This window comes from Schistocerca americana, chromosome X (assembly GCF_021461395.2).
Source record: "Schistocerca americana isolate TAMUIC-IGC-003095 chromosome X, iqSchAmer2.1, whole genome shotgun sequence".
Lineage (NCBI taxonomy): Eukaryota > Metazoa > Arthropoda > Insecta > Orthoptera > Acrididae > Schistocerca > Schistocerca americana.
In genome coordinates this window covers 185310913-185334922 of record NC_060130.1, presented here as the reverse complement: position 1 = coordinate 185334922, position 24010 = coordinate 185310913, and the positions used below count along the sequence as shown (strand labels likewise).

Genomic DNA, 24010 nt, shown 5'->3' with positions numbered 1-24010 from the left:
CATAAAGATGTGAGAAGTTTCAACTGAATAACTATAAAACCATAGCAATAGCGTATCTCCAAAGGGCAAGTTCAGAGCTCGTCTACTGCGTGTAGTGTAATTAAATTAATTCTCTCGCCCAAAATATTTGACTTAGCCACGTCAGACTTTTATTATGACTACTTACCTGTGTGCTGATTGCACATTTAAATTGAGAGCTTCATCGGCCATCAGCAAAGGAAGCAATGATTTATTCGATAACTTAAATTGGTGCATTACTAGCCCAGCGGCTAGTCAGGAGAGCTGATTTGATCAGGCGTTCCCTTAGCCGTCCGCACCGCGGCTTTATATGTAAGAACGCTGCGCGAGGAAAAGGCCCCAGTTCTCTCCAGACGCTGATTAGTGCACCACCTGTGCCGGGAGTCGCGTCGCGTCGCGTCGGTATCATTGCTATAAACAGCTTCAGATGCCGTAATAAGTTACTCGGGATACGCGTAACCATGAAATCGTTTTCGAGTGAAGTGTTAATTCTGGGATGACTTTAATTATCTATCTTCAGTTTGCGTATGTCGCATTTTCACTTGCCGCCGCGGGACAGACATTCTACCATTATTTAGCGTGGCGTTTGATGAACATTATCATCAAATTATGGCGAGCATTCACTTAAACATTTAATTTGAACAGTTATAGTTGCATCAGCGCATTAGACTCTGAACTGCTCTGGTAGTTGGATTGTGTGGATTCTTTTTGGTCTGTGACTTTCAGAATATAGTGAACATTTTAGAGAAAATGGTTTTTGATTATGAATCCCAGACGATCTCCTAATTCCTCAGAGCTATAAGCTGTAGCTATAAATGTATTTCTCAGATGAAGTGGGCACTAGGAATTCTAATTACAGGCTTAACGTTTTGCTAATCACTTTCTGGTTGCCAATATTGTAGTTAGAGAGCCAGTGTTGAGAACGGCAAACAACAGCATAAATACAAAATATTTATTCTACTAATTTCCACCCGCCGCCCCACACAGGGATAAAAAATTACCTCACACGTAACTAGGAACATTTTAATGGAAACTAAAAACGCAGAGACACTCGCATTTATAAGCAGGTCAGTTAGACTACTCTTATGGTGACCACAATTTTTAACAACGAACTGGTAACATGTGTACGTAATGAAACTAAATTTATGCGTATCATTAGTTACACGAATAGTATTAAAGGCAAGTTCCAATGAGCGAATAATACGGCCTCAATCGGTTTCCTCCTCCCATTGCATCCCAAGTATTACAAGTCCAATCGAAAAAAAAACTAGGTGGCGGGGGAGGGCGTCGGAATAAATAAATGGAAATCCGGTGGTGCAATATCGGCCGAGAATGGTGAGTGAGGCAATACCTCCCACCCCACCTCACTAATTTTTTCGAGGATGCGTCTTGCCTTTTCTGCTGACAACAGCTGGGCACTTTTAAATTGAACATTTATTTACTCCATCCAACCGTTCACAGTGAAGATCTGCATTCACAGCTGTCCAGGTTTCAGCACTTCAAAATGAACGTCCTCGCGAAAACTGCAGCAAACACACAAAAGCATATTTTTGGGGATTTAAATCTGGCTTAGCTGAGCTGTACTTCGTGGCGATCCATTCGCATGATAGCCATTTCCTGTTGCGTTCTGGCTTATTATAAAGGACCCATTTTATCATCTCTAGTAATCAAACGATCAAAAAGCGCTTTTGTAGTGTGCCGCTGAAGCAATAAGTTGCGTGTGGTTGATCGGATAGCTTCCTTTGTTTTCACCAGCACTCTAGAAAAAAAAAAGCACTCCGTCTTCAGGCCACGAGTGGCCTACCGGGACCATCCGACCGCCATGTCATCCCCAGTGGAGGAAGCGGATAGGAGGGGCGTGGGGTCAGCACACCGCTCTCCCGGTCGCTATGATGGTATTCTTGACCGAAGCCACTACTATTCGGTCGAGTAGCTCCTTAATTGGCATCACGAGGCTGAGTGCACCCCGAAAAATGGCAACAGCACATGGCGGCCTGGATGGTCACCCATCCAAGTGCCGACCACGCCCGACAGAGCTTAACTTCGGTGATCTCACGGGAACCGGTGTATCCACTGCGGCAAGGCCGTTGCCTTGTTTTTAACAGTCTATTGAAAATGTTCTTGGATGCTTGACCAAGGTTGGTGTAAACCTGACAGTTCCTCGACTGTCGTACACGGATTTGCTCCCATTCTCGCCCTTAACATGCCATTGCCTAAAGCTGTTCGTCTTCCTGATCGATTCGAGTCGGAAAGATCAAAATTACCAGATTTGTATTTAGAAAACCAACTTCGGCATTTGTGAACGTCTAATGGACTTACATAAACGTCGCAATTTTTCTGGGGGGAACTATTGCGTTACTACTCTCGTTAAACTCAAGAAGCATACGATGTCGGATATGTACTGGTATTTGACTGAAGAGGGGATAGTGGCTTTTGGGCGTCAGTGATGAGTGTAGGTTCTGTCTATTAGCTAGCGACAGACGTACAAGTGTATAGTGTAGACATGATGAGCTGCCTATTCGAGGGTGCATTCTTCCACGACACACAGGTCCCACGGTGTTGGGGGCCATCAGTTACAATTTGTGGTCGCATTTGGTATTTCTGCAGGATAAAATAACCAGTGCTCGCTACATTGATGATGATGATGATTGGTTTGTGGGGCGCTCAACTGCGCGGTCATCAGCGCCCCTACAAAGTCCAATTTTTACACAATCCAATCTAGCTACAGTCATGAATGATGATGATGATGATGCTGCCGATGAAATGATGAGGATAACACAAACACCCAGTCCCCGAGCAGAGGAAAATCTCCAGCCCGCCCGGGAATCGAACCCGGGACCCCGTGATCCAGAGGCAGCAACACTAGCCACTAGACCACGAGCTACGGACGCTCGCAGCATTGCACACGCTGTTATACCCGTGCTACGGGCATTTCTTCCACAGGGCAACGCACGTCCACATACGGCGGCCGCGACACATCGTGCTCTTCGTGGTGTAAAACACGTGGTCGAACCAGCAAGATAGCCAGATCTTTCGCAAACTGAACTAGTACGGAACATGATGAAGGGGACACTATCGCGCTATGCAATTCGGCATCTTTATGATCATTTGCAGGTGAGATCACACGCCTGCGTTACCACCAGATGGGAGTATACGGTGTACCGATGCATGGACACCCTTTACTGTGAAACGTATCTTTCAAGTGGTCTGAATTTGCTATCGTTCAAAATGGTTCAAATGGCTCTAAGCACTATGGGACTTAACATCTGAGGTCATCAGTCCCCTAGACTCAGAACTACTTAAACCTAACTAACCTAAGGACATCACACACATCCACGCCAGAGGCAGGATTCGAACCTGCGACCGTAGCTGCCACGTGGTTCCAGACTGAAGCGCCTAGAACCGCTCGACCACAGCGGCAGGTTTTGCTATCGTATACCCACATAATGATGAACTACCTGCCAGATCACTTGTCAATAAAATGGCCTTGTCGTTGAGGGTGTTGCATTTTTTCCGCGGTAGTGTATATAATGACGTTATCTGTGATCACGAAATGTGTGGTTCACTTACAGACGGGTAATCGCTACTCTCACGCTGTCGTGTCTCTTGGATTCAGTCCAAAGCTCACTCCGCCAAGAACACCAATTCCATTACCTCCTTTTCTATTCTGGTAGGCAACTCAACTCATTATAGATAGTATTCATTTTTACAGTAACGTTTTAAGACTCGTTCAAAGTCAAAGTTAACCGAGCGTTTTAGTGAAGCACTTCTACAGAATTCCGGGAAGGAAAGACGATAGGTTACAGTATAACGTCAATTTCAAAAAGTTAAGTGTATTCCACCCGTAGAAGCAATCGTGCAAACGTGCCGCCGATGCAAACAATTGGAAAACACAGAAATCGAAAAAAAGATAAAACCATAGAAATCGAAAAAAGAGAAAAACCACAAACGATAAGTAACGGCCTCCGTCACATAGGAGACAAGCTAGACAACGAAAGGACTGAAGAACTGACGCGTCTACCTATGCTATAAGCAGTAGTCAAAATTAAATACGAATGTACGTCAATTATCTGTCACGTAATTAATTGGTATATTTAAGAGGTAATGAAGGAGTAGATAAGATAACGCGAAACATTATTGGGAGAGAAAGATGCGTGCTAGAATGACCGTACACTTAATCATTAGAAAACGGATTTACTATGGTGAATATAGTACAAGAATCAGAAAGAAAAAGTCGATAACAAGGAACGTATGTACACGAAAATAACAAGCTTATAAACAAATCTAAACGATCCCCCAGGCTGTGGCTAAGCCATGTCTCCGCAATATCCTTTCTTTCAGGAGTGCTAGTTCTGCAAGGTTCGCAGGAGAGCTTCTGTAAAGTTTGGAAGGTAGGAGACGAGATACTGGCAGAAGTAAAGCTGTGAGTACCGGGCGTGAGTCGTGCTTCGGTGGCTCAGTTGGTAGAGCACTTGCCCGCGGATGGCAAAGGTCCAGAGTTCGAGTCTCGGTCGGGCACACAGTTTTAATCTGCCAGGAAGTTTCAAATCTAAATGAGTTGCAACGAATCCTTCTACCTAGAAATAACATCACACATAAGCAACAACAACAAAAACTCTTAAAATCGAACAACCACAGGCAAATAAACTTTCTTCAACACAACATATGTGCTGGTGTCAAATATCGATACGATATTTAGCAAAAACATGCGAAATAGTTCCTTCAAAAAATGCAGCACTGCGATGAATGAAAACTTGAAGATATAGAAATCTAAATGTGTTTCGTATCTTCTGTTAAAAGCAGATACAAAAATTTAATTGTCCCGACAAAAGACGAAATTAAGTGTTATTATATTCAAAGAATTAACCCTATTAAAAAAATACTAATCAGAGAAAAGTCACAAGCTCTTAAGGCAAGTTCTAAGTTTGGAAACTCAATAACACGATAACCAAGCAGACGATACACTAACAGTTGTACGAGAGATATCAGCTGAAGGACAAAACTTGAAATACGTCGAACAGAATATTAACAGCGTTAGTTGTAAAGGAATACGAAGACTTGCACAGAATACGTACTCAACGAGTCGCAGAATTGCTTAAAGTTCTTCCTTTACATTTCAGGGGCAATTACGTTTTGTGCCCTCGACACTTAATTGGAAGATCCATAGTTATCGTTTCGTTAATATTAAAAGCAATTTTGTTCTATAAGCTGCCAAATGACGTCATTTGTAACACTAAAATAACAAAGTCACGTAAATTCGGTGGAAAGCTGTTCTGCAGCTTCAAAATTATGCAAACCACGTTCTGGGGCAGTCCTGGCGGAATGGATAACGCAACCTATTTTTTATTTTATTTATTCGAGTATACAAAGAAAATGCTTGACATAAGTTAGACAAACCCGTCAACATTTCTTCCAATCCCTGTACAAAAATGTCGACAGAATAATTATATAAGCAGAAGGTCCCGATTTCGAATGTTACCGAAATAACTTTTAAACCAGAAATTTTCATTTTTCCTAAAATCTAAGGTAAAGTCCGTTGTCATACATGATGTTATAGTAACACCTTATCCGTTTTTGGTATTACTTATTCATTTATGCTGATGTTAACGGCCGTCCAAAACTATAAAAAAATGGCAACACGACCTTTATAAAAACAAAGATTCGACGGAACCATGAAATGCTGGCATTACGGCAGATGATGTTCTTAATCTCGTAAGCATTCCCTAAACTTGGTATTACGTCCTGCCGTCAGAAGTTAGTCGAAAATGGAGAAAAGGCGTAAGTTGCCTCTCCCCTACGATATCTTTTGCATGGACTAACACAAAAATTACACAGCATAGCTTCTCTGGAGAGCAACCAGGGCGTTCGCAGGACGTACGACAAAAAAGTGGATACCTTTGCACTTTGTTGTCGACAGTTGCTTCTTTGGAAACTGATGTACTGCTACAAAGCAAACAGAAGTAATGCCCACAAACTAAAGGGAGAAAAAGGAAAAACATGTCCAGAGGTAGAGGGCAAGAGCTCTACAATTACGGCGGCGCCTCTCGCGCAGTTAATTATCTTCCGGCTGCCGCACTCACGCTTGTTTACTCCCGCCTACAATTGCGGACTCGAATGCACAAACAAAAAACATTGTCGACAACCACGATAATAAGCCATCTGCTGCCTTTCAACGGCAATGGCACATTCCATAACACGCACCAGTGATGTTACGTTTTCATTAACCCTGACATCTCCTTAGGTAAGTTTGACAATGCAAAAGGAACGTCTGGTTGTTTTCGAACGCAGATTTCCATCTCCAAAATATATCATGTTCTTTCATCGTACAAGGTTAAAATTTTTAATCCATATTTTGCTTGCTTGGAATATCACAGAACAGATATTATCTATCTACCAGCTGTCAGCGAACAAGGTGATACAGAGGTTAAGATCCCTGCCCGGCTATCCCGACGTCGTTTCTCTAATTCGCTTACTGCACATGCGGTATTGTTCCCCTGACTAACTTGCCCACCCTTCCATAATTGGAATATTAATACAGACGGCTCGATCGGTTCCGTCACATTTGTATCGCCATCTAAGAAAACGTGAAATAATAAAATAACACACGAATAAACAATCGCTTTAGTTCTACCATTATGGCTACTCTAAATAAACTTTCACAACCAAATGCTACCAATCCTGAATTTCATTGTTCCTAAGTGGTACATACATTTAACTTCAACCCCACATATTGTTTGACATCGTTCTGTGCAAAATAGCTTTTATTTTCAAGAACGACTTCATGCCAAAAGGGTAATGGCATCGACAAACACGAGTTCAGAGGATGCGACTGAGTTTATTCTTAAAGAAGCGGAATCAGCAAATAAGCAAAAACTGTTAATGGAACTGCCAGCGAACCCGTAAGTGACGAATGGGCTACTTGGCAAAATGCCGCCTATTGTCACAAAGAGGAGCGGCTAGCCTGGCATTTCTCATCAGACGCCGTGACGCTAACACCACTGCCAAAGTTCCTGGAAATGATATCGGCAGATCGTCCTTACCCCAAATAGAAAATTCACAACCATTACGAGAAACCGAAAGCTGAACCTCCTTGTGCCAAAAGCTGTGGCAGCACATCGCCGTACTTCTCCCGACACTTGGCTGTTAGTAAACTCGCCCGCCAATTAATGTAGTTTTCTTTTATTTTCATCCGTGCCATCTGCCAGAACGAAGCACGCGACTTTTCTTTCTAGTTAAGGTAAGCTGCACTTACTTTCTTGCTAGGACTTTTCACCACCCTATACTAAACCATACAATCGTATTAATTCAAGTTCACTTTTTATTTTTACATCTTATGACTTCTTCTATACAAGCATCAGAGAAAAACTATGGAAGTCTATATCAATGCAAGGACAGTCTGATAATTTTAGCGAACAAGAGCAACATAAATGAACAAGGAACACAAATTCCAGGGTCTGTCATCATAAACTACAGTGTTTCAGGAAAAAAGCAAAACTGTTATTTCGAAGACTGCATCTCGTCTCCAAATGTCATGAATTGGGGAAAAAATGGCGTTTCAGTAAGGAAGGGAAGAGGGAGTAAACACATATCTTAAGCTGAAGTTTTCAAATAACCAAGAATAGAAAAAAAGTCATTGATTTTTACAAAGAAAACATACTCAAAGGGTGCAGAAGTAAAGGAAAAAAATGTAAAACAAAAACGCACCAACTATGGTAGAATACGGTAACAAAACATAGGCTTTGTGGTTGCACCTTTCTACTAGTCTGGAAGTGAAATGGGATTATATCCCTATGGATTAGTACAGTCTATGGACTTTAAGTCGGAATTTGAGAAACGACAAATCACGCAATTAAGATGTTTTTATTAGATTTTATTAGAAGAATGAAAAAACGGTGTAATTTTATGTTTTGGCTGTTATTCAATGTTATAAAGTACGGACGCCAGATCAAATTAAAATTAAATGACTGCATTGACAATCATAAGATCAAGATTTAACAGAAACGAGAATGATGTAAGAACAAAAATTCTTTCACGCTATCAACACACAGAAATTCATATTTTCCATGTAAAAAACAGTGCACAAGGCCATATACCGGAACATCCAAGCAACGATATACAAAATACAGTTCATTCAGTTCGTCTGCTGACATCCAAATATAAAATAGCTTTGTCATCTTTTACTTTTTACAAAAACAATTCCATAGTATTTTACATTCCGTAGGAAACGTCATTTGAATAAAACTGCAAGCAAAATATTACTTAGTTTCGGACTTCTCAACCGCAACTTCATATGTTACATAATTACGAAAGTCAGATAAAAATTTTGTACTAAAAGCAGGGTCTGACAAACTTGGAGTTGCCAATATTAATGAAATTCTCCAACAGCCATGTAACTGAGATGTTATTTTATTTTGTTTTCAAGGCTGCTGATATTTTGACGATTTCTCGAAACCTTACATGTCTAATATCGCATTGCAATGTAACATAGCTAGACACCATAAAGTGCAACCCAATCGACTGAGGCGTATGACACATTTTTGGCGCTGCTGCTGAGTTAATGCAGGAACAAGTGATGTTCCGATAGCGACATACGATAGGTGGTTAACCAGTACGTTTATTAACGATCATCATCTGACACAAACGACAGCATTTGTAATTCCACACACCTTGTTAGTCATTATAAGCCAATCTTCCGTTACTGATGGCTGCACTGAGGTAAATACACACTTCGTTCATAATTAGATTTGGACAGAAATATAATAATATAAAGAATTCGAATAAAAACTAAAACGCACAGCATACTGCTGCTACTGTTATTTACTTTTTCCATGAAGGTTTTCGAATATATTACGTCCTATCTCCAGGTTGCCTAAATCAAGGGGGGAAAATATACATTCAGGTGCAAACTTATTGTTCTCTTTTGATTGACAGGTTCTTAACCTATTGTTCTCCTAAGTGTAGTACGACCCCCGGGGGTTAATCCGTTCTTCCGAGAAACCGCCCCCCCTCCTCCTCCCCACCACACCTGGAACTCTCGTCACTGATACAAGCACACTTCTTATATCACATTAATTGATTAATTAATTAATTTAATTAATTAACGCATACCCCTCTGGGATACCAAGCAGCCCCCCTACCCATCCCCTCGCCCACCTGGAAATTGGCGTGAAAAAGATTCAGTTGATAGTCTATTTAGTGTGGAATCGATTGCAGTGTATGAAATAGTTTAAACTATTTCTTTTAGGGATGGAAATGTGCGGAATATTGTTTACTTAAACGATTTATTGGGAGCATGGCTGTGTATGGAATATAGTTTATTTATTTAGTTAAGAAATTTGGCGGGAAATGTATGGTTTAAACAGTTTGTGGTAGACAAGGCAATGTGTGGAATATTGTTTATTTAAACAACTTATGGGGATACACGGCAGTGTTCGGAATACAGGTTATTTACTTATTTAAAGAATTTGTCAGGAAATTGACTGCAATGAATGAATGTGTGTGTGTGAAATCTTATGGGACTTAACTGCTAAGCTCATCAGTCCCTAAGCTTACACACTACTTAACCTAAATTATCCTAAGGACAAACACACACACACACACACACACACACACACACACACACACACACACACCCATGCCCGAGGGAGGACTCGAACCTCCGCCGGGATCAGCCGCACAGTCTATGACTGCAGCGCCCTTAGACCGCTCGGCTAATCCCGCGCGGCTCACATGTTAAGTCCCATAGTGCTCGGAGTCATTTGTAAGTCCCATAGTGCTCAGAGCCGTGTGAACATAGTGCTTGAGATCGTGTTTTTAATATTTGGCCACTTATAAGACGATTAAGTCTCTCTTGCTAAGGCCCTGGTGCCACTCACAAGAATAAAAAATGAGGCATGTCCATCCATCACAGATTTTGGCTCAATATTGTTTGGTACCAGGGTTTGGCATTCAGTTCTTGGCGAATATTATACTTAGTAAACGATGTGTGATAGATTCGCTTGATCAGCAGGCTTGTAAGTTCTTTGTTGGAATGTAAAGTTATTGTGATCATTGATCGGACATGCGCGAAGAAAATGGCTATATTCGGTAGTAAGGGAGGTATGGTTTTGACGTGGGAGACTGCGATTTCAGTGCACCGATAGCCATAATGGGGATGAAGGATTTTACATGGAAAATTATATCCAGTCAGAGTTATTTCCGATACTTTGCTCACTGTCGAATGTCATCAGATTGGGGTTGCAATCGTAATATTTAATTCTAATTATAGTGATAAATATATAGCTGGTTTCGTAGAACGACATCGCATTCATGGTGTGCAGCGCATGTGGCGCAGGTAGCCTGTGGCCGGAATGGATGGGCATTTCTGTCTTAAGGCTCTCGCAAGCAGCGGTGCAAAGAAAAGTTCCAGCTGGACAGTTAGTTGGTTCTTCCCCGCAGCTCCAGGGATAAGTCCTGGTGATGACACCGCCTGGATAGCTGAAACCTGGACTAATACCCATTACGCACTGGGCTGTCTCTGCAATCGTGTGTGTTGCATGTATTTACCATGGAAAATTGAATTATTCAATGTCAATCACTGCCAAGAGTGGTGGTGGACATATTAACAACATCTTAATTCCTACCAGTCCAATCATCTCTGGATGTCTTCTGTGGCTAGGGTGGTGCACTCTGTAATATACATGAGTCTATGACAGGAGCAGTGTACTCTGGTCTCTCACCGTTGGAGCTGGCAGTGTACGAGGTTACAGGCTTGCTGCATGTGGACATCTGGGAGGTGAGTGGACTGTATGTTGTATGTACGAATCTTCCCAGTGATCTCAGGCATCTAGCCGTAACAACCACTAGGATCATGGTTTAGTGTTTCTCAATGCATTGTAGTGCACTCTGTCTTGTAGTGGCATTTGTTGCTGTTACTATCCTATCACGTGGTAAACCGTTCTTCCTCCTCCTCTTTCGGAATATAGTGTAGAGGACCAATTTACGGATTCTATAGTGCTTTAAAAACCCAATTGCAACGTCAAATTCTGGAATGATAGCAGTCTCCGAATCTTACCCGTGATTACTACTACTACAAATTGGATCGTAGTTTAAGTGTGTCGTGTTCAGTGCGTCTCAATACATCACAATGGACCCTGTCTTGCACAGGTATTTGTTGTTGTTGTTGTTGTTGTTGTTGTTGTCGTCGTCGTCGTCGTCGTCGTCGTCGTCGTCGTCGTCGTCGTCTCTATCGTATCATGCAGTAGACCCTTCCCCTTCCTCCTGCTCATTCTCCATCCTGGTACACGTGAGAGAATCAGCTAAGGGGTTATATAGTGTTGTAACAACCCAATCGCCACATCAAATTCCCGACTGATCAATTTATTGTTTCCGATAGTTATATTGTGAGAACGGATCTGTCCAGCCCCTCCCGCAAATTGTTTAAGGACATAGTATGCAACTGAGCTGAAACCTGAAATTTTCAGCTACCTCCAACATAACACAGTCCTACCAAATGACCTAACTGTGCCAGTATCCACCAACAGGAGGTAAGAGGGGGTGGGGAAAAATCTGGCAGGGTTTGGGAACCAGGTCGTTGCAGGATCGAATCCCTCCGAATATTGCAATCCTAGCATGCACCAACAGGATGCAAGGAAAAACTGACCCTCAGAAAGGGTATCAATTTAATTAATTAGCCAATTAATCTGACAGAGTGAGGAAATATTTCCAAGACATCCACAGCTGGAAGTTTATCAGGTAAATGCTGCTCTGTTTGTGGTTCATCCGACCGTGATCGACGGCGCATGCAGGCCTGGCAGTGGCACTTGAGAGAGAGAGAGAGAGAGAGAGAGAGAGAGAGAGAGAGAGAGGGGGGGCAGACAGAGATAGCGCATGTGTTTCGATAGGAATTTATCAGGTATGAAATATCAGAGGGATGCCGTCACTTGAAGCTTTTGTTCGGGAAATTTGCGCGGTCCGGCGACTGCTGCAGTGGCGTGAGCTAGCGCTGTTTGCAGGCTGGCGGACGGCAGATGGCCAGTGTTCGGGATCGAAAGATTCTTAACAGTGTAATTACGGGATACAGCCTCGTCAGCCTCAAAAAGATTTAAGTAAACAGTGCTGCATACATTGCAGTCAATTTCCCGACAAATTCTTTAAATAAATAAATACAACTATATTCCTAGCCATGTCTTGTATCCCCATAAATTGTTTAAATAAACAATATTCCACACACTGCCTTCTCTACCACAAATTTCTTACACAATATTCCATATGCTATAATCGATTTCCCACCAAATCTTTAAATAAATAAACTATATTCCACACACAGCTTGTAGCCAATAAATTGTTTAAATAAACAATATTCCATACACTGCAATCGATTTCCCCCCCCCCCCCCCAAATAGCCAATCAACTGAGTCTTTTTCACACCAATTTCCAAGTGGGGGAGGGGGAGAGGAGGGGAGAACTTGGGGGCTTCCCTCAGGGGAGGGCGTAATTAATTGATCGATTTAAGTAATTAGTCGATTAATTTGATATCAAAAGAGCGCTTGTATTGGCAAGGGGAGTTCTTACAGCGGGAAGGGGAGGGGCAGAGGTGGGGGTGGGTTCTCAGGACGGACGGATTATCCTCAGGGCGTCATAATCCACTTAGGAGAAGAATAGGTTAAGGACCTGTCAATCAATAGAGAACAACAGTTTGCACCCGAATGTATGCTTGTCCCTGATGTAGGCAACCCGTACTAACAAATTGTGCTCATGCCAGCATTACCCTACTACTCGTCTCAAGCTGTGAAATCATGACTCTTAGATTAGCAATGCTTCATTGGAAAATAATGGTTGATGTTTTTGCATAAAAATATGGAAATATTACATTCTACACGTGCATCCATTGTCGGCAATATCTGCTAGATGTCACGTCTACAACGCGTAGTTCATTATGCATGCCATGTGATAACTCATCTGTATGTATTTCGTTCTCTGCTATCATTGATAAGGGAAGAAGTTTTGTAACAGAGAGGATAACTTTTTCGATCCAAGTATACATGAAACGCTAATGTGAAGGATTCGTATATCTCTGAGATGAAAGTATATCCTGATTATACTAATAGCACCATTGTGAATAACTGTCACAGGAATTGCGGAGTTCATAGCGTCACTACTATCTGAATAAAACAGTGCATGAACGTCAGCCGACTTGCTCCACTGAAATATTTCACCGACCAAATAATCTGGTAGGTCATGATGTAGGGGAGGTGGGAAAATCACTCATTTCTACAGCAGTTAAGGAACACTGGCGCTTTCTACCAGCGAATGATGTCTGTACCCATGCTAAAGTCGGTGCATAGAGATCACAACATACTCGAAAGTATTAGAATTGGACTGCTGCTGATTAGCGACTGGTAGGCGTATATTTTGCTAAGTATCAAATATTAGAAAGAAACCGTGCGGAATTAACGCGGAAGGTGATGCATCGTTTCCTTGGCTATCTCCAGAGTCATTAACCCATACAGAAAGCATGCTCAGCCAATTTGGTCACCAATCCATCTTCAGCGGCCACCGTGATGCCTCCTGAGAGTCACTTATCTTATGAGAACTCGCTTCCTACTAATGAACCTTCCCAACCGATTAAGATGATGTGTGTGTGACCGCACACTATCGCCGTTTACAGACAACGTACTCAGGGAATGAGATATATGGACGTATCTGCCAACACTTCAATGTACTTGTCTGGTTTTCCTGATCGTGTCGCGGCCAGAGTAATCACAGTCAAGCATCCTCCAAAGCGTTGAGAGGTTTGGTGCAGATTACATGGATACAAGTACTACACTTGCGTATTGTGCTGGTAACTGTGTAAGGTGTCAGGCAAATCCAACACCTTCCATGAAAACCCTGACATGATAAGCAAATCCAGTAGTATGTCACATAGCTCCGAATAAATCGTGACTTAAATTAACCAAAGTAATACGAGTAACGAGTGAGCAAATGGAATACCATGGACTAACACAAGAATGCCTAAATGCATGTCATACCTTCCCACCGTGAGACAGACGCAGTTTCGAGGGGAGAAACGAGAACAGAAGCCGAGAGCAGAACCGTGTTAAGCTGGAAGGCCCTACGATAAGGGACGGACAGACACCCACGTCGCCAGCTAACCGCTAGGTCCACACCACCCGCAAGTTTTAGCGTGAGACTTTTTCGCGTCTCTGTTACGTCAAGACCACCCCCCCAAGCCCATGTTAAAAGCTAGAGCCCTCCAGAAGAACAGTATAGATCTTACAATAACGCTAAAAGGACCACACCAGCTGCAAGTTTTAGCGTGAGACTTTTTCGCGTCTCTGTTGCGTTGCAAACTTTAAAAACATTGCCCCACCACGAAAAGTATAACGTTTCTCATTGGATAGACAGAATTTTTGTAGGCGGAGCTTAAGATTAACATTGAGACCCTGATTGGTCAGATGAAAACACAGCCAGATAGTTTTTTTTAAACCAACTTCGGTAAATTGTAGTAAGGAGAAGTTAGAGGGGAGTTGCTTCCGAGAGGGCGAGCTGGACGGAGCTGCGCCGACCGCCGCCCCCTGACGAACACCGACAAGGTAATGAACGCACGCGATGCCGCATTTTTGAGCGCATAAAGCTTCACTCAGAACTGCAGAAGTCTCATCTGTTACATCCACTTTACGTAATACTGGTGTCGATCGTCAATTAAAGCTCATGGTGTTCACATTTGCCACTTGAAGTAAAAATCTGAAACGCGATGATTTTTCTGTTATATAGTTATTGAGAAGCCACATCAGCCACTGTAATTTACGACAAGTTAGATAAGTGATTAAAGATAATTGAGGGTCACTGTAGACCATTTTGATAGTTTTCTCTCTTGTGAAAATTTAAACCTAGATTATAGATGTGATATGGCATAGGTCATCCTTCGATCCATTGTGGAACTTGGAAACCCATTCAGGGAATATTCGTTCACATTTTTGTTGAACGCAGTTGGTTTTTACCATCCTGTATTAAAACGCAATTTATAAACGATGTTTTGTGAGTAGAATAAAATTTCCAATGGTAAACTTAACTGCTTTTTCGACGTTATTTTACCAGCTAACTAAAAATAGGAAAGCCTTGAACTCCTTCCACTAAATTTAGTTAGTATTAAGATTCTTTTACAGGGAGTGCAGTGGAGCTGACGCTGAAATCATTAAGTCTTTGGTTATATCATCGCTAGTCTCACTGAACTCTTCTGAATTCTACATGTCATGTGTGGTCTGACATCTCCTTACCAGCAACAGGTCCCAGGTTCAAACTAGTCAATTCCCTAAAAAAACACGCTCAGAGCGTTGTTGCGCGAAAGTGGTAGGGAGACACGATATAGAACAGACAGACACCACGCAGAATGTTTAGAACTGCGGTTACTCTGAGTAATGGTGTCGCTAGACAGCAAGTACCCTAGACGAAACCAATGACGCTCTCACTGCCAGCTGCATACTAAAACGAACTATGTTAACATGTACAGACTCTAGTTCGATGGAAAGGAGAACTGATGAGTTTATATTCATAAAGGTTTAGAGGATCACAGCTATCTCTTAAATCTGATTAAAGTGAAGAGGACGGCAGTCATTCCGTCAGCAGCTTACATTTGCAGCAATTTTGGATTTTTTTTTTTTTACCGGAACCTTTCTACTTTCTCTAATTCAACAACTCTGGATGTCTATAAGTCTGTTTCATAATTTCAAATGGATTGTTTCCAACATACACTAGGCGAAAAAGTGTTGTGATTACCCACCGAACGCAGCTTACGTTTTGTCCAGCTTCACAGCACATGCAGAATGTGTCATTACCATAACCGAGTTTCTATCATAAGGAATTAAAGGCGACAATTTAGTGAGCTGGAATAGGACCTGATAGTAGAGGCACACACGTTCGGGCATTCCGCCATGGCGATTCACAACAGTTACATTTGCCTAGTTCAACATTATCGAAGCACCAAGACTAGCCATCGCTCTGGTACACACAAAAATTTAACTGACAAAAAACCAAGGAGACTTGGTGAGCCACGTATGCTACTACGCCAGACGTTTGCACAGTAATTAAGCGCTTCCTTCAGATTCCTCTACAACTGAAAAATCACTTTGTCGGAGAACTGTGTATTTCCTTTCACATAAACTTTTTCTATAGATTACCCCAGAGGTCTCGAGCCCCCTAAAATGATTCGTTAACCAAACATCAAAATTTCGGCAGTGTTTCAACTGTTTTTAGTTTCACTAAAAGGAATAAACATGATGAATAGAAAAATGGTTCAAATGGCTCTGAGCACTATGGGACTTAACTTCTGAGGTCATCAGTCCCCTAGAACTTAGAACTACTGTAGCGCCTAGAACCGCTCGCCCACTCCGGCCAGCTTGAATAGAAAAAGGTCTGATTAATGATCACACGCGGCTTCTTTCATTAAATGCTAAAGTGAATAAAAATATATCCTGTATTATGTTGGGAGAAGAAAGCGGCGCGAAAATAAGAACGTCAATATTATTTACTCACAAAAATATATTTTTCAAAACTTGGACTGACCGAAGGTAATGATTTGTGTATACTGTGGAATGTAGAGGGCACAGGCTGTAGCACTTCCGCTGAAGACACGCCGTCTAAACATAGCGGCTATGTGCCTGGCACTCTTGCTTATTTTTGTAGCGCTTCTCCGAAGTCTGGCATCGCTGCATGTTGCAGTTTTTTTGGTGGCTATGAGCTCAAAGAAACAGAGGACCAGTATAGAACAGAATCACATTTTTCTTAAAGCGCCATATCCTTACACGAGAGCGTACATTTTCCTTTGTCCACAAGATCTTGACACTTGACCAACTTTGTGATCGTATATATTTCACAAGGTGGCCGTTCGGCTTGTGGTGATGCCTATTTCCTCTTTTCTGTTAAGTTCTACGCATATGCTACTGTCTATTCCACAGTGGGTTAATTCAACACAAAACATGCTCTCCAAACATGGCACCTCTAAAGAAAGTGGATAGCCAGTTATTTTAGGAATAAAGAAACTAGTGGGGGTGGATGGTAAGGGGAGGGGTGGTGGTGGTGGTGGGGGGGGGGGGGGGGATACACCACACACACCGAAACCTAGTAAGTATCTACAGATCTACAGGGTATGCACATGCAGCACCCACAATGACTTAACAGTACGCTCAATCATGATGTTTCTCACAACATAGCTTTAAGTCAGGAGGGCAACACACAAAATAAAAAAAAAAAAAGATAAGAAGTCAGCAGATATAGTTGAGGTTCCGGTCTCTGTTCTAAAGGTGTGCATATATAGCATACACTAGCCCATTAACGAACATAACAAATGAGCCACGTAGTTCTGCCATTGTTTCCAGAGTACCTAAAGTACGCACGAGTTGTGCCTTTCTTAAGGAAAGCTAATGCGTGGAGTATTGAAAACAACAGGTCAATTCTGAAAAATAACTGAATCAATCATGAACGGTAGACTAATGAGTTACGTGAATAAATACAATTTTTTTAACAAAGCACAGTTAGGTTTCCGAAGTGAGACAAATAAAAAAACGGACATTACAGAGTTCAGAAAGGTAATACTTGAAGTTCTTGACAAGGATGACTGTGTTACAGGCATATTCTCAGATTTTGCTAAGGCTTTCGACACTGTTGACCACAAAATACTACTAAACAAGCTAGAAGCACTGCGCATAGCAAAAGAGTGGATCCAGTCTAACTTGGAAAACAGGGTGCATAAGGCAGAGGTAGTTCACACATCGCCTGATTGTAAATTTTTAGCAAAACAGTCATCTGACAAGAAACATACGAACATCGGTGTTCCTTAGCATAGCGTATTGGGTCCAACTCTGTTCACAGTATAATTCATTGACTTCCCAGATATTATAAGACATAGAGATAAAAAAGTTCTCTTTCCTGATGACAACATCATAGTTACTGATCAAAAAAACTAGCACTCCTATTAGATGAGGCCAATGAACCTCTCAAGCATATTTACGACTGGGTAGTACGTAATAAACTGACGCTGAACATAGGAACATAATTCGGTCGCATTAAGCATAGATGACAAATTTATAGACTGTGCAACAAACACAAAGTTTTTAGGGATGAATATTGACAGTCAGTTAACATGAAATGAACACACGAAGATGCCGGCAAAAACAATGTCCTCAGCATGTTTTAGGATTTTATCAACAGCCAATGTTTTGTCATGACATACTATTACTACGTACGAGGGGCGTTTGAAAAGTCCGTGCAAAGTCCGACAGATGGCACCACCAGAGCGTATGGAGGTCATGTTTAGTTAGTAGCATCTTAGGAAAGAACGCACACTAAGTTTCGGCCATATTGGTGTATTTCTTTGTGTTTGCCATTCGTGTGAATCAAGGAACTCAAATGATTGTCAAAAAATGGACGAAAAAGAATTTCGTGTGGTGATTAATCAGTACTTTATGAAAGGCAAAACGCCTCAGGAGACTAACGAGAAGCTTGATAAACATTACGGCGACTCTGCACCTTCGATTAGAACAGTTTATAAGTGGTTTCAAAATTTTTGGGGTGGCCATATGGGCACAAGGGTTGCTGAACGTTCTGGACGCCCTGTGGAGTTTACGACTCCAGAAATCATTTATAAAATCCATGATATGGTGATGGATGACAGAAGAGTTAAGGTGCAAAAATTGGCTCTGAGCACTATGGGACTTAACATCTGAGGTCATCAGTCCCCTAGAACTTAGAACTACTTAAACCTAACTAACCTAGGGACATCACACACATCCATGCCAGAGGCAGGATTCGAACCTGCGACCGTAGCAGTCGCGCGGTTCCGGACTGAAGCGCCTAGAACCGCTCGGCCAGATGGTCGGCCAGTTAAGGTGCGTGAGATTGCTAGTCCTGTGGGTATCTCAGATGAACGGGTACATAATATTTTGCATAAACATTTGAAAATGAGGAATCTATCTGCAAGATGGGTTCCACGATTGCTCACGTTTACCAAAAACGGAATCGTGTGAAGTGTTGCTAGATGGTTTGCAGCCGTTCAGGAAGAATCTGCAGGACTTTAAGCGTCGTTTCGTCACTGTGGATGAAACATGGATACATTACTATACTCCTGAGACCAGAGAACAATCTAAACGCCGGCCGCGGTGGTCTAGCGGTTCTGGCGCTGCAGTCCGGAACCGCGGGACTGCTACGGTCGCAGGTTCGAATCCTGCCTCGGGCATGGGTGTGTGTGATGTCCTTAGGTTAGTTAGGTTTAAGTAGTTCTAAGTTCTAGGGGACTTATGACCTAAGATGTTGAGTCCCATAGTGCTCAGAGCCATTTGAACCCAAGCCAACAATCTAAACAATGGGTTACCAAGGAAGAATCTGCACCAAAAAAGGCGAAGAACATCCCTTCGGCCGGAAAGGTTATGGCGACTGTCTTTTGGCATTCGCAAGGGATAATCCTCATCAACTATCTGGAAAAGGGTAAAACTATTACAGGTGCATATTATTCATCGTTATTGGACCGTTTGACAACCGAGCTGGAAGTAAAATGCCGGCGATTGGACCGTAAAAAAAAAGTCCTTTTCCGTTACGACAATGCAGCAACACACACCTCAGCAGCTGTGGTCGCAAAATTAATGGAAATAGGATTCCAACTCGTTTCACATCCCCCCTATTCTCCAGACTTGGGTCCCTCGGACTACTATTTGTTCCCCAATCTGAAGAAATGGCTGGCGGGACAAAGATTTTATTCAAATGAAGAGGTGATTGCAGCAACTAATAGCTGTTTTGCAGATTTGGGCAATTCCTATTATTCAGAAGCGATCAACAAATTAGAACAGCGTTGGACGAAGTGTGTAAGTCTAAAAGGAGATTATGTCGAAAAATAAAGGTTTACTCCAAACGCCTAACTAGTTTTTATTTTTGCGCGGAATTTTCAAACGCCCCTCGTACATTCAGTTCTTAGCTATGGGATTCTTTTCAAGGGATCGAAGTCAGAAATTTGGATAGTTTTTAAAACTGCAGAAAAGAGACGTATCAACCAACTATTCCCTGCACCTAATGTAAATGAAGACAAACTAAAATTAAATTTAGCTCCAGCAAATACACAGGATCCATCGAGTACAGAAGCCTCTGTAACATCATTCTTCAACACAGTAGTACAGGTAGAAGCTGTCTTTAATTCTTATTAGTTTATACGCCGGTAACCTACTATGCACAATTCTTCTATACCGACGCGTCTCGGAGGCTCCACTCAGTGCTGTTTTGCTTGTGTAGTCTATACACTCTTGGAGCCAAATATAATTTAATCCAGCGTCAGATACATTAGGTGTAGGCAATGACTGACTGATTGTTGCTTTTGCGAAAGCAATTTCAGACGCGTTACCTGGCCTTGAGGATTTTAATAGTGTTTCTCCTGAGTTTAACATCTCACTCACCATGGGTGGATGCTGACTCAGTTTTTCAGGTGGACTATTGGAAGGACAAGGGGGAACAGTGGCTTGTTTACGGGCTTGGAGTCAGTTTTCCGAACTGACTGGAGTTAGCGTCAGCAGCACAGCAGCAAGTTCATAGATCCGGAATCACCAGCACGTATCCTTGAAGAGCGAAACTGAGTTCATATTAAAGAACATTGTACAGGCGGTGCAGTTGTTAAGACGCTGACTTCATATTCGGAAAGATGGAGTTTTCTCTGTCCGGCTATAATGACTTAGATTTTTCAAACTCATTTCAAGCAAATTCTGGTAACGTTTCTTCAACAAGGCCACAGCCGAACACCCGTTCTATCCTAATAAAACATACTTATATATATATTCTGTGAGAGTGTATATTTTTTGACCTATTTGTTTTCACAGTATTATGTCAAGTCAAGTATCATCGTAAGATGATCCCTGGATGAATAATTAAATAAATAAAACGACGGTACATTGTACTGCGCCGAAAAGTATAGCTGAAGTATAACACAATCAAATGAAAGCCACATCCTCTACTCAAAGGTCTCAACTTAAATATTGTATTAATATATGGACACGTTACACCCCAGCCTACTATACAAAGTAACGCCATTAGTTGGGTATGTCGTCATGACTTGCAACACTCTCTTTATGTGAGATGGAAACTTTCTGAGGGGTAGGGAATCTAACTCTTAACTGTGCTTTTGCGGGCAACGATCTTCGAACTCAGATCCATATTGCAAACTTCAGTCTACTGGTACCTCTCTTCCGAAACTCCGCACACGTACAATCCATTATAACCAAATTGGCTGGAAGGTCCCGAGTTCGAGTCTCGGTCCGGCACACAGTTTTAATCTGCCAGGAAGTTTCAAATTGGACCAGTTCAAAAATCGTATAGTTGCGGCTTATTTATTGAATGTCAATAGACAAATTATGGTAATGTTGTTTATTATTTTATTAACAGCGACGTGCTTCGAGTTAGATTTGAACGTGAGCAAATGGTGGCACGGTTTTTGTTTATCGTCTCTTAAAATGGAGAAATATTATATAGCGGATTCATCCAAGTCGATTAAAAGGGAACGAATGCGGCTCCGTAGCGAACATGAGAAGTTCGAATGACCACATTCGATGAACTACATGGGCGACACGGATTAGTTGCAGTGCAAGAACACGCTCTTCAGGGAATCTACTCAGCCGAAACAAACAATGGCTGTCGTCATCAGTAAACTAAAATAAAATTACTACAATATACGGCAAGATCTTAAAAGTTCTTACTCGGCACATTACAACTGATTGGGTAACTAACTATTGAAGAAACATTTCCTGAATTTACTGATATTTAATATTGAACAATAAATGCACAATTTTTCAACATCTTTGAACTAGCCGCTCGTTTTATCTGTAGATGTAAAACGGTGTGTCATACTACTTAGCGTTGTGCTTGACGCTGGCGGCGGATACGTTACTGACAACTGAACTTCAACGAGTTTAGGCAGCTAGACGGTTATGTGGTGGAATTTCGGCAAATAATATGAGGAACATAATGCTGAATTAGTTTTTGACTTCAAATGGTTCCGCAAATGGGTAGGTTTCCAAAATAAAAATTGTTAAAAAGATCTTTATAACTCCAGTCCACTTCGTGTTCACGCATTTGCTGTATTAATCCTATCCTTACAATATTCTAGGGTTTTGTCGCACAAAAGTGGCCATTTTTCCACGAAAGAAACGTCTACTTCCCAAGTCACGTGTGGATCTACGAGAAGTAACTGCGGAAACAAAATAAGGCAGGTAACCTTAGAACGAATTAGCTAATGTACACGCTGTTGAAGACGGCCGCGCCTGAAAGATGTGAAGGCGCGACGTTTCCTGTGGCAGAAGTACACGGCTGAGTGAACGCACCGCAGTTGCGCGGCTGCCGTGTGCCGCTTGGACTGCAGCTGCCCCTGGCACCTGCCGTGTACATGTGAAAGCCACCATATGGCTCTCCAAGTAACGGTGCGTACGAGCTGCTTTAGAGACGGCTGTCACACAAACTTAAAATGGGCCTTCGTAATCGGCTCGCAAAATAAGACCAAGTGTACTTTGTTTTCGGATTGCATTTCCTTAGGATTCTTCCAATGAATCTCAGTCTGGTATCTGCTTTACCGACGATCAACTTTGTATGATCATTCCATTTTAAATCACTGCTAATGCGTACTCCCAGATAATTTACGGAATTAACTGCTTCCAGTTGCTGACCTGCTATATTGTAGCTAAAGGCTTAAGGATCTTTCTTTCTATGTATTCGCAGCACATTACACTTGTCTGCATTGAGATTCAATTGCCATTCCCTGCACCATGCGTCAATTCGTTGCAGATCCTCCTGCATTTCAGTACAATTTTCCACTGTTACAACCTCTCGATATACCACAGCATCATCCGCAAAAAGCCTCAGTGAACTTCCGATGTTATCCACAAGGTCATTTATGTATATTGTGAATAGCAACGGTCCTACGACACTCCCCTTCGGCACACCTGAAATCACTCTTACTTCGGAAGACTTCTCTCCATTGAGAATGACATGCTGCGTTCTGTTATCTAGGAACTCTTCAATCCAATCACACAATTGGTCTGATAGTCCATATGCTCTTACTTTGTTCATTAGACGACTGTGCGGAACTGTATCGAACGCCTTGCCGAAGTCAAGAAACACGGCATCTACCTGGGAACCCGTGTCTTCGGCCCTCTGAGTCTCGTGGACGAATAGCGCGAGCTGGGTTTCACACGATCGTCCTTGTCGAAACCCATGCTGATTCCTACAGAGTAGATTTCTAGTCTCCAGAAAAGTCATTATACTCGAACATAATACGTGTTCCAAAATTCTACAACTGATCGACGTTAGAGATATAGGTCTATAGTTCTGCACATCTGTTCGACGTCCCTTCTTGAAAACGGGGATGACCTGTGCCCTTTTCCAATCCTTTGGAACGCTACGCTCTTCTAGAGATCTACGGTACACCGCTGCAAGAAGGGGGGCAAGTCCCTTCGCGTACTCTGTGTAAAATCGAACTGGTATCCCATCAGGTCCAGCGGCCTTTCCCCTTTTGAGTGATTTTAATTGTTTCTCTATCCCTCTGTCGTCTATTTCGATATCAACCATTTTGTCATCTGTGCGACAACCTAGAGAAGGAACTACAGTGCAGTCTTCCCCTCTGTGAAACAGCTTTGGAAAAAGACATTTAGTATTTCGGCCTTTAGTCTGTCATCCTCTGTTTCAGTACCATTTTGGTCACAGAGTGTCTGGACATTTTGTTTTGATCCACCTACCGCTTTGACATAAGGCCAAAATTTCTTAGGAGCCACCAGTCCAATCCGCAGAAGACGGTGTCCAACCGCCGACGGAGACATGTCCACATCCGTTGCAGTGCTCCTTCGTCGCGCCAGTACTGTGGACAATGCTCTTCTGTTCGTAACGATCGAGCGTGGTCACATTTTGTCATCTAATACTCTGTCGGCGCAGAATACGGCCCTCTTCTCTAAACTGGTTCCACATGCGCCTCACTGTTCACGCAACGTGGCCAGCA

General features: G+C 42.2%; 1 protein-coding gene and 1 pseudogene across 6 annotated transcripts in view; both read right to left on the bottom strand.

Moving 5' to 3' along the window:
* Window positions 1-24010, bottom strand: part of LOC124554953 (ligand of Numb protein X 2-like) — a 535718-nt gene that overhangs the window by 359418 nt on the left and 152290 nt on the right. The gene's annotated exons all lie outside the window — the stretch shown is intronic.
* Window positions 1993-2110, bottom strand: LOC124557048 (annotated as a pseudogene).